Consider the following 11,143-nt stretch of genomic DNA (forward strand, 5'->3'; position numbering starts at 1 on the left):
CCCGCCCAACTTGCCACCGGCCGCCAGCTCCGTGACGGCGTTCTTGTGGCCAGACAGCACTACAAGGTGGACCAGCACTGGCGGCAGGCACTTCGTATGAGGGAGGTGCGCTTGGCCGAAACCCAGGACGGGATCCTTCTGTCGTGGGGGGAGGTGTTCCGCCAGCTGGCTCCCCTAGCCATGGGCATGCAGGTGCGTGTGTAGGATGCAGCTACCAAGCCCTGGGACAGGACAGGCATACTGGTGGAAGCCCGCCCTCACAGGCAGTATGCCGTCAGGTTGACTGGCAGTGGCAGGGTGTCCATCCGCAACAGACGCCACCTGCGAAGCGGCGCCACGCCTGTGCCTACCACTACGGTGGTGCATCACGCTATGCCTCCAGGCCCCCCTTCTGCGGTGCCCTCCGTACCCGCGCCCTCGCTCGCACCCCCGGCCCCTCCCCAGTCAGGCGTGGCCAGGCCCCGGAGAGGCTGCAGGCCCCCGGGTTGGTTGGCCGATTATGTGGTGTAGTGTGTAGTGTATGTGGTGTAAAATTAGTTTTTTTTTTCCTGTGTGTCTTCGACTTTTTTCTTGCAATATTGTTTTCTATGAATGCATTGTTTTCCTTTTGTTAGTTCAAATGGTGCATTGTCATTTCCTTTTAACTTGGGGGGGGGGATTGTCAGATGGAGTACCATTTTACGATATGTTTTCCCCTGTGTTGAGGGGTGAGCTTGTCTGTGGCAGCGCCTGGTTGCCAGTCACCATCTGACGCTCTAAGAGTAAAGTCTGCAAAGAACCTGGTCTGTTATTCAAACCTCTCACATGGCGCAGTGAGTAGGATGCCGAGGCCCGACACGCCATTATAGCCCAGACGAGAACGCCACCATGGCCCCTACACGTCCACGATTCTCGACGCCCTCAAGGGGACACCAGGGCATCTCTACACCGGCGGGGAACACCACGCGCGCCCAGCAGCAGACCATGAGTGCATTGATGGCTCAGATGGCGTCTCTAGCTACTGGCTGCCATGGTCATGCTCCTATGCCGGTCATGAAGCCCTCAGCAGCGGTCGCTCCAGAGAAGTGTGAGGCAGAAATGCCAGCAGCTGCGTTTAGGACATGGAGGCGGTCCATGGAGTCGTGGGTGCTGTTGAACGGATGGTCACAACTGGTGGCCACACTCCACATTCGCCTGAACTGCGTCCTTGCACTCCAAAGGGTGATTGACTTGAGATATCCCAGCGGTTAGTGGGAGCAGCTCTCGCCCAAGGAAGCCCTAGACGCCATCAGTGGAGTGGTTCTTCAATCGTCAAACCAAGCTGTGAAATGGAACGAGTTTTTCAACAGCAAACAAGGTGAAGAGGAGTCCATGAAAAGGTGTTTTCAACGCTGCTTCACAGAGGCAGTGGAGTGTGAATTTAAATGTCCCACCTGTGATAACGACCTCTCTGAGTACATGCTATTACGTAGTTATGGTGGGCCTGAGTAACCCAGTGTTGAAAAGGGAAATTTTCCAGGGGTACTCGAGTTATAATAGTGTTGAAGTGCTAAGAAACAAATGTGAAATGCTGTGTGAGATATAACTGATTTTAACCCTTGTTACGAGTGAGCGTTCCATCGTTGGTTGTGGATTCTCAACGTGAACGTCTTTTGTTTGTGACGTCATTTCTGCCGCGTCAGCTCGCTTTGTTTACTTTAGTATGGGCCCAGCAGTGTTAAGTTAAGTACAGAGTATCTCCTCTCTTATTGTACAGTATGTTTCTAGTGGTATAACGTGTAAACCTTGCTCGACTTTTATAACACCAAGTAAAGTATTATTTGTGAAAGTTTATTGTTAATCATATTTTGGAGTTCCACGGAAAATAACTTACTTATTTATGAGGTTTCGTGTGGTGGATAGATCACGTTGTTCATCGTAGTTTCTAGACTAAATAAGTCTTTACTTTTGTGTTCATTATTTTGTCACTCGGTTGAGTCATTTATTTGATCAGATTTAATTTGTATTTATTTATTTTTGTACATACGGTTATACTTATTGTTTGTTTATTTGTTAATATATTCTGTTATTAAACTACTGCATGTATTTCAATATACCCCGTAGTAATGAGGTGATAATTTGGTGGGATCTATTCCTGGACCTATAGTACAAAGTGTTATTTGTGGATTTGTGATATTGTTACATCCTTAAGAGGCCCAAGGGTCGTAACAACCCTTTATTACAACGTCGAACTATTTTATTCAGCTGAGGGGAAACCCTTCATATGTGAGAGGGTTAATTAAAATTACATACCCAAATAAGGAGAAAATTTAATTAAAGTTATTTCTTTAGAGTGACGTGACTGCAGCCATAGACAGAGTGGGAGTTATTCGTTTGTGCTTTTCGTTCACATATTGTTAATTAAAATAAATGTCCTTTTCCACACATTCTGAGTATTTTAATTGTGCCTCATACTACTTGTCTGTTACCTCTATATTCTGTGCTCGGCTCACCTTTGCCATGGTTACCAGATAATGGATTATCAAACAAATATTATTTTACTTCATAAGATCGTGACCGTTGCTCGAAATACTGGGTATCACTTGTAACTTGTAACAGCTATATCGCTTTGCATCATAAATTGCTCATTTGATAAAAATGATAATAATGTTACTGTTAACATGTGTTATCCATTTAACCTGTTTGGGACAATTAAACTATGTGGTTTGGTGATTCTATACCGGACTGAACTACTTTTGTTCACATCAAGTTTGCATTACAATAAATATGTGGTGCCCACTTCCTGGTTGTTTTGATTGCTAATTAATCCCTTCACTATATATTTTATTCTGGCTACCGCCAGACGATTTAATTCAGTTGGGGAAGTTCCATCTTGTAGTCCAGGGGTTAAACAAAACTTCACTGCTTTAACAAGATATCGATTCAAACATATCCAAAATCCATTTGCTAATAAATGCCTCGTTTAGCAAAGGAACACGTTACTTAGAACATAAATTTATCTCCCTCTCAACCTACAGTAATTATAATTTTCATCTGGCTAGCGCTAGACGATCACACTCAGCTGACGAAACCCCTATTGTCAAAGCGTTATTCTGCACTGTAATTTCTCCCAACTGATATACAGTTACCCTACTCACCACCTAGTACTTCGTCTCACCCCACAAAAAGACACCAACCCCGACACACCCCTCAAGTGTCTACCTCACGGGGTGGTAGACAGGGGTAGAGAATGGACCAACAGTGCCCCAGTAGGTGACTACACGTACCCGGTACCATCCCTGCACCGTGCGGGGACCTGTGGGGGGACGTTAATAAGTCAATAAGTGAAAGTGGGGCCCATGGGCATAACTGACGGTTAGTATTACTTGTGCAGGATTAGTGACTCCTGAACAGTCTTAGGAAAACTATGGATGGTTATAAGTTTCAGGGGATAAATATATTATGTACAACGAAAAATATTGAGTACGCAGAAGGAATTTCAGAATGAGAGTAAGTGTGTGTGTGTGTGTGTGTAGGGGCCGCTGGAAGACTATTAGGATGGCTCACACCCAGCGGGTGTGAGGGGGTTACTTACTACAGAATGTTGAGTAAATCTCTTATTGTAGGTAGTAAATCTTTATCTTCTAAGGCACGTAACAAAGGAAGTTCTCCCTCCGACGGCCCGATATTAGCCACTACCCTAAATTCGGATGTTTTTTTTTTTTCTTGTTTTATTTGTATTGCTAACTGAGGACCTTCTTGTATGGGCAGCAGCTGCACACACATCAAAAACAGTTACCTCTCCCTCCCCGCCTCACATTACGGGCGTGGTGCTGTAACATGAAACTAAATTGCTTTAAGTTTAAGGGGAAGGAATATTGGCACAAGAATAACCAAGAGTTAGTGACTGGCCGTGTTGATGAACAGTAGAAGGAAATTTTTCCGAAAAAATCAAGAGTATCATTCAAAGCAGGAAGGTCGAGAGTGAGATGACTAAGTGTAGCCAAGATTATCTTAAGAGGAAGAATATATCAAAAAAGAATGTAAAAACTTCTCTGACGATTGGTACAGATGTTAGTTATGTTACAAACAATATCAGAATCATGATCTTTTGCATCCCAAGTTTAAAAAACGCGACATAAACGTCTTGTACAAGAAAAGACTATAGTTTACCGAGGTACTGACCGTGAAGTGTGGGGAGGGAGTACCAGAAGTTGTTGGTGGGGAGACGACGGTGATGACGGGTGATGCTGGTGTAGGGGCCGCCTCGCCCCTCGTGACTCACCTCCACCTCGTACCTCAACACACACCTGTAGTATAACACTTAACTCAACCAAACACACATACATATCTATATATAAGGGTCAACATATACCATACCGCAGAGGTTCATATATTTGGATTATTATTATCAGAGTTAACCAATGTCTTGCATATACAAAATGGCAATTGTTTCGGAATTAAATTATATTCCAATCCTCAAAAAATGTGAGGCGCCACTGCCTGACTCATTCAAGTTGATCCTTCATGCATCTTATCCAACTGTTTATCTCACAAATTATATGAAGCCTTTAAAGGCAAAAGGAACATTTCTTTAATCTCTCAAAACAGCCACATGATTTGGCGTGATGCAAATACCATTTTATTTGTTATTCCTATCAAATAAGTACAAGAAAACTAAAATAGTGAGAGGCCTATAGGCGTCACGTCCCGTTCGAGCAGTGTGGATACAGTACAGTGAGTACTATACATTCTATATACGAGTACAAGCGAATAAGGAGAGCGTTGCTGCCTTTGACTGCTATTACTTCTCAACTGTGGTGTTAGGTACCCATTCACAACACTAGGTACCCCGGGCGTGAAACCAGTGACCCTATGGACAGGAGGCCAACGCTGTATCCACTCAGCCGCCTCACTCTTGGATTTAAAATAGTTAGCACTGTAAATGGGTTACGCTCACTATACATTGTGGCTGCTATTACGGTAGCCAATCAGAAGCCCACAGGAGGTAATATATCCCAGGCTATTTAATTTTACTCTTTCGTGATAAACAGACTTCTTTTCAGATGATCGATCCCGGAAGAAAATAAGGAAACGAAAATATATACAAACGACAATTAAAACACATGCTGACTAGTGCGAAAGTAACGAAGCTAAATTAATGGTAGATCCATTCTGACGTTATAATGTTATTATTGCACTTCAACAACTAATATCTATAAGCGTTAAACAGTGTTGGTAACTAACACTAGTGCGGGGAGATATGATAGAAGTTTTTAAGTGGGTGAAAGGAATCAATAAAGGGGATATAGATAAAGTTCTTATAATATCCGAGCAGGATAGGACTCGGAGCAACGGATTCAAGTTGGATAAATTTAGGTTTAGGAGGGAGATAGGAAGAAACTGGTTCACAAATAGGGTGGTGGACGAGTGGAACAAGCTTAGCAACTTTGTAGTAAGTGCGGGAACCCTGGAAAGTTTCAAAAGGAGGCTAGATAGATTCATGGATGATAGAGAGTGGTAGTAGCTCTCGACAGGAGCTGCCATGCACAGGCCAACCGGCCTATTGCAGACTCCTTATTTTCTTATGTTCTTATTAAATATTATAAGATAGAACTCAACACTTGACAGGAGAGAACAACCAGCAGGTCGGCATGGGTGAGAAATTTTAGCACTTTCCAAGAAAATCTGTCAATGAAAAAATTAAATATTACCGTATATGATAACCAAGGGATGGGAAGTGCTCTGGCCACCTGACTGTGTAGCCTACAGGAACAACAGAGGCGAGTAACCGGTGCTGGTTTGTGTATGTATATTGTAGGCTACGATTTCCCTACCATGTAATAAATCATGGCGAATCTAACATCTCTAAAATACCATCCATCCACTGTCTTACAATAGCAAAGAAATATTAATAACCCACATCTTCAATATCCATCAGCAGTCAATATGAAAATATAAACACAACTCAGCTTCCATTATCAATAACAGTGGTTCTCCCTGTATGTATATTCTGTATGCTGTATTTATATTATGCTATGTATATTATGTATGTGCTCCATTTATGTATTATTTATTCAGCCTAGCTAGCAGCGTGTGGCAATGTAATTACCATGTCCCACATGCTTAATTAATGTGCCTGGCGACGTATGGAAGCTGCTAATGTATCACTTGCCATACGTCGTCTATAGAGCAGTTGACCAGCGGACAGGCTGAAGAGCGCTACTCCCCTTGTGTACATATCTCTTATCCAGTAAATAGAACCTACAAACATTATACAGGTGTTTGTGTTCGCTCCTGTATATTGAACTTATTACCCAGAACACGAACATGGCGCAGTGAACCGGTTTTACTGGATAATTACGAGTAACAGTGCAAAGTTTGTGGAAAGCCGGCTTATGGACCCCTTGCCCTGTGTCAACCGCCGCCCGCCACCCCTCCTCGAAGAATTTAGCAACTTTGAGCAGTGTCAGTGACAGTGATTTTCTGTGAAGTGTTTAGTGCATTGTGTGTTTCGTGCCATTCATGTGTGACCTTGTTCTAAAGGATTCCCAAGGTACACGGCATGTTCTGGGCATTTGTAAGGAGTAGACTTCAGTACACCTCCCCTCGCGAAGCCTGGAGGGTAACTGCCGCTAGTCGTCGTCTCCACCTCCCCCTCACAGTGTCGTCTCCACCCCCCCTCACAGCTCGAGGCGAGACGCTCTCGCCCGCCTGGCACACACACATACATGTACTAACACACTGACATCGGCGATTGCCTTATATATATTTTATATATATAATCTACTTATCTGTGTATTTAATTAATTTTTTGTCTGAGATCTTGTTGATACGACGGGCTGACCGGTCAACACTGATTTAGACACAGTACACAGATGAAGTAGTTATGTCTCGTGCCTTACGTAGCCGTGGAGCCAGCGCCCGGATGAGTCAGTCGGATGATAGCTCCGCAGAGATGGATGACCAGGCTGACCATGACGCCCCAGCTACCACAACATCGCGCAGCCCTTCACCTCGATATTCAGCGTTGTCTCCAGAGATAATTGCTTTAATGGAGTTTATGAGAGATGAAAGGCGCGAGGATGAAGCTAACAGACGTGCGGCAGACGAACGCAGAAGACAAGCAGAGGCAGACCACCAACGGAGATTGGAAGACAGTGCACGGTTTGAAGCCTTGATATCTCGCCTCACTGTTAACCAAGCCCCTGGCTCTAACACTGCCTCGGTACTGAATGGTTCAGATACCTCATCTATGCTCTCTTCACGCCCACCAGCCCCACCTAAAGCAGCTGCTCAAACACCGCCCATCTTGAAGCCTGATGTGACTTACCAGACTTTTCGTGAATGGCGGCGACGGTGGACTGATTATGCTACAATGGTGAATCTCCAGAGTTTGTCACAGCCTAAACAACTCATCCAGCTGCGTATGTGCCTGTCCTTGGAAATTCACCGTGTCTTAGAACATACGTTGCAAGTACCTCCGACCTCTTCGCTGTCTGTAGAGGAGGTACTGGACATTCTACAACGGCACATCAAAGGACAGCAGAATGAAGCTCTGCGCAGGAGGGAATTGTTTAGCTGCAGACAGATGGAGGGTGAGTCTTTTGACGCCTTTTATGTACGTCTTAAGAGAGCCTCGGAAGAGGTAGATATATGTCTAGGCCACCACCAGCAGTGCGAGGAGACCCAGTTGAAGCAGGTGATCCTGATGGGTGTTAAGGACGAGGAACTTGTCCAACGCCTCACCTCCCTCGACTCTTCCTCTTCTCTCAAGGATGCTTTGACGATATGTCGCTCCTATGAGGCTGCCAGGTGTGCCACCTCTGCCATCCGAGCTCCCCCTACAGCTGTACGCGCTGTGTCCCGGTACAAGAAGGACAAGAAGTCTGCTCCTACGCCTTCGCCCACCACGTCCACGCCCGGTTCATTTTGTAACAACTGTGGTAAGCAGCACGGAACACAGGTGTGTCCAGCTGCTGAGTCTACCTGCAACAGTTGTGACCGTAAGGGCCACTGGTCACTCACAGTACGGTGCCCAGCCAAACGCGTCCAGTGCAATGTGTGCGGTCGTCTGGGCCACTATGACAAGTGTTGCCCTTCCAACAAACCCAAGGGACAGCGTCGGCGGAAGCTTCAGCTCCCTTCCACCAGAGAGGGCCGCCCACAGTCTTCCAATCAGAAGCATGACGACCCTGGACAACGCTCGAGCCATATTAGGAATGTGTGCTCCCCCCCGCGTCCCAGGACCAAAGTCCCCCAGTACATCAGTGTCATTGTGACCTACCGCAGTGTGTCATCCCGTCTTCAGATGTTGCCCGACACCGGCGCTGATGCTACAGTCATCGGTCCCCAGCATTTGCAATGCTTGGGGCTCTCTCCAAGTGATCTAGGACCGCCCCCCAAGGATCTCCGCTTTATGGCAGATGGTTCACAGATGACCCCGGCCCTGGGTTCACTCCATGCACATGTCACCTTTGGCAACAGGTCGTGTCAAGCCTGGATTGACGTGCATAATGGTGTCCCGACTCCTTTGCTGTCCTACAGACATTGCCAAGAGTTGGCCATCATCTCCCAGGACTTCCCAACACCGATTCTCGAGGTAAAATACGCCAACAGGGTGCACGAAGGGAGCAGCAACTACCCTGCTGCCGCCCTACCCCTACCTCTGGCCAGTGACACCTCTCCTTCAGTAGTTGTCCCTGCTGCATCACGTCCCCACGTCTTGGCTCGCCTTCACGACAGTCACCGTGGAGCTGAGGCCACCAAACGACGTGCACGACAGACTGTGTTCTGGCCCGGCATCAACTCCGACATCTCCAATGTTGTCCGTGCGTGTGAGCCCTGCCAAGTATTACAACCCAGCCAGCAGCAGGAACCCTTTATGAGTGACGACAACCCCACCTGCCCCTTTGAGTCTGTGTCAGCCGACTTTTTCTCTGTGTCAGGAAAGTCCTTCCTTGTTATCATCGACCGTCTCTCTGGTTGGCCGGTTGTCATCAAGTGCGGTAATGACACGACGTCTGCCGCCACCATCAGCAAGTTCCGCCACTACTTCCGTGACGTGGGCGTTCCTGTGCGCCTGCGAACCGACGGAGGGCCTCAGTTCACAAGCCGGGACTTTGCTGTGTTCCTCGACCGATGGGGAGTCCGGCATGTGTTGTCATCGCCCCATTACCCGCAGTCCAACGGCCACGCTGAGGCTGCTGTCAAATCCCTGAAGCACCTCATCCTTAAGGTGGCCCCTTCTGGGAACATTGACTGCGAGGCCTTCGACCGGGGTCTTCTTGAACTCCGCAACACACCTAACTACACCGGACGCTCCCCTGCCCAGGTTTTGTATGGACGCCCCCTTCGTTCTTGTGTCCCTGCTCATCCTCAATCCTTCTCCAAGGAGTGGCAGGCCAAGACAGAGGATTGTGATCGCCGAGCCGCCGAACGTGTTCAGGACGTCGTCGCCCGCTACAACGACCACGCCCGTTCTCTCCCCAGGTTGAGTGTCGGCACCCAAGTCCGTGTTCAGGACCCGACCTCCCTACGTTGGGACAAAGTAGGCGTAGTCATGGGTCTCGGTAGGTCACGGGACTACCAGGTGCGGTTACCCAGTGGTCGTGTGTGGTGGAGGAACCGCCGTTTTCTCCGCCCCGTAACAATGCCTTCTGCTGACCCCGCCACCAGTGTTGAGTCCCATACCCTTCCCAGTGATCTAGTCCCTCGACGCTCAGAACGGATCCAAAAGAAAAGGTCCGCTCAAGACTTTGCTATGAGCGTATAGGGGGGAGGGAGGTGTATGTATATTCTGTATGCTGTATTTATATTATGCTATGTATATTATGTATGTGCTCCATTTATGTATTATTTATTCAGCCTAGCTAGCAGCGTGTGGCAATGTAATTACCATGTCCCACATGCTTAATTAATGTGCCTGGCGACGTATGGAAGCTGCTAATGTATCACTTGCCATACGTCGTCTATAGAGCAGTTGACCAGTGGACAGGCTGAAGAGCGCTACTCCCCTTGTGTACATATCTCTTATCCAGTAAATAGAACCTACAAACATTATACAGGTGTTTGTGTTCGCTCCTGTATATTGAACTTATTACCCAGAACACGAACACTCCCTACCTTCTACTGTACAATAGTATATAGTAGGTCGCGTCTCCAACAAATGAAAACCGAGAAGTAAATACTAAACACGCGAAGCGCGAACAGTAATCAAAATCCGGATTCAGAAAGGGTTCGTGTGTCGCATGATAGTGCTGGATACAGATTTTCAAATGTTTCTATAGTGGCGGACTGTAAATCACATTTAAATTTTAAGTTTCCTAGCTTCAAAGTAATGAAAAATATTAGTTTCCTGGCTGGTGCATCCACAGTGCCCATAACGGGCCGTCACGTTTACAGGACACATATTTTCATACCAAATGGAGACATACCAACACACATGACTCACCTCGTGTTAATGTCAGCGTCAGACCACGTGACCAATAGATCTGATGACGTCACTCCCACTGTCTTCACCCCCACCACCTGATGTACACATCTCACATCAGTTTGTTCTCATTAAAAAGTAGAGCATATGAATACAAAAAAGTAAATAAACTAAAACAATATAGATGGCACATATTGATTAATAAATAAAGTGGTGAAAATTAAATCATAATCTGTTTTATATTGTCTTGAGTCAGTTAAGGCTGTTTGGCACTAAGAGAACGCGAGTTAAAGAGACAATATGAGAGAAAGACAGAGTGGAAAAGTAAAAAAGACTCAAACAGACGGACGACTGACTTGTCCTGGAGTAACTGTCGTGGTCTGACACAGATGGATCACTTGTACGTCTGGCAGTGACAGTTTCACCCGTAAGTACAAGATGCCGGGGCGGAAAGTCACCAGCTTAGTTGGACGTGACTGTCTTGGACCCTGGTGGATTGATATAATATATCATTAACACCTTTTCAGAAGCATATATAGTTAAACTAGACGCATATTCGTTTTACACACACTACCTTCATGTATATACTGTACGTATATATAACACGTCAGGGGAGATAGTCTACTAACCATTTGTGTAAGAGATCCCTCGAGCCGGAAAAAAAATCGTCTGGAATTAGCCAAACGAAATATTAATAGTGGAGTCTCTCTAGTGAAGGGTTCAAGTAAAAAAAAGTTAAGGTATCTGTTTATG

At 46.3% G+C, this 11,143-nt stretch overlaps 1 long non-coding RNA gene across 1 annotated transcript; it reads right to left on the reverse strand.

The window, feature by feature from the left end:
• Positions 1 to 2,683: 2,683 nt before the first annotated feature.
• LOC121858287 lies at positions 2,684 to 10,899 on the reverse strand. Its single transcript, XR_006087409.1, has 4 exons — positions 10,747 to 10,899; positions 10,412 to 10,488; positions 4,144 to 4,268; positions 2,684 to 3,274 (listed from the first exon to the last, which is right to left on the reverse strand). It is a non-coding gene; the product is annotated as an uncharacterized LOC121858287 (long non-coding RNA).
• Between the last annotated feature and the right edge of the window lie 244 nt (positions 10,900 to 11,143).

This window comes from Homarus americanus, unplaced genomic scaffold (genome assembly GCF_018991925.1).
Source record: "Homarus americanus isolate GMGI-L3 unplaced genomic scaffold, GMGI_Hamer_2.0 scaffold57980, whole genome shotgun sequence".
NCBI classification, from domain to species: Eukaryota; Metazoa; Arthropoda; class Malacostraca; order Decapoda; family Nephropidae; genus Homarus; species Homarus americanus.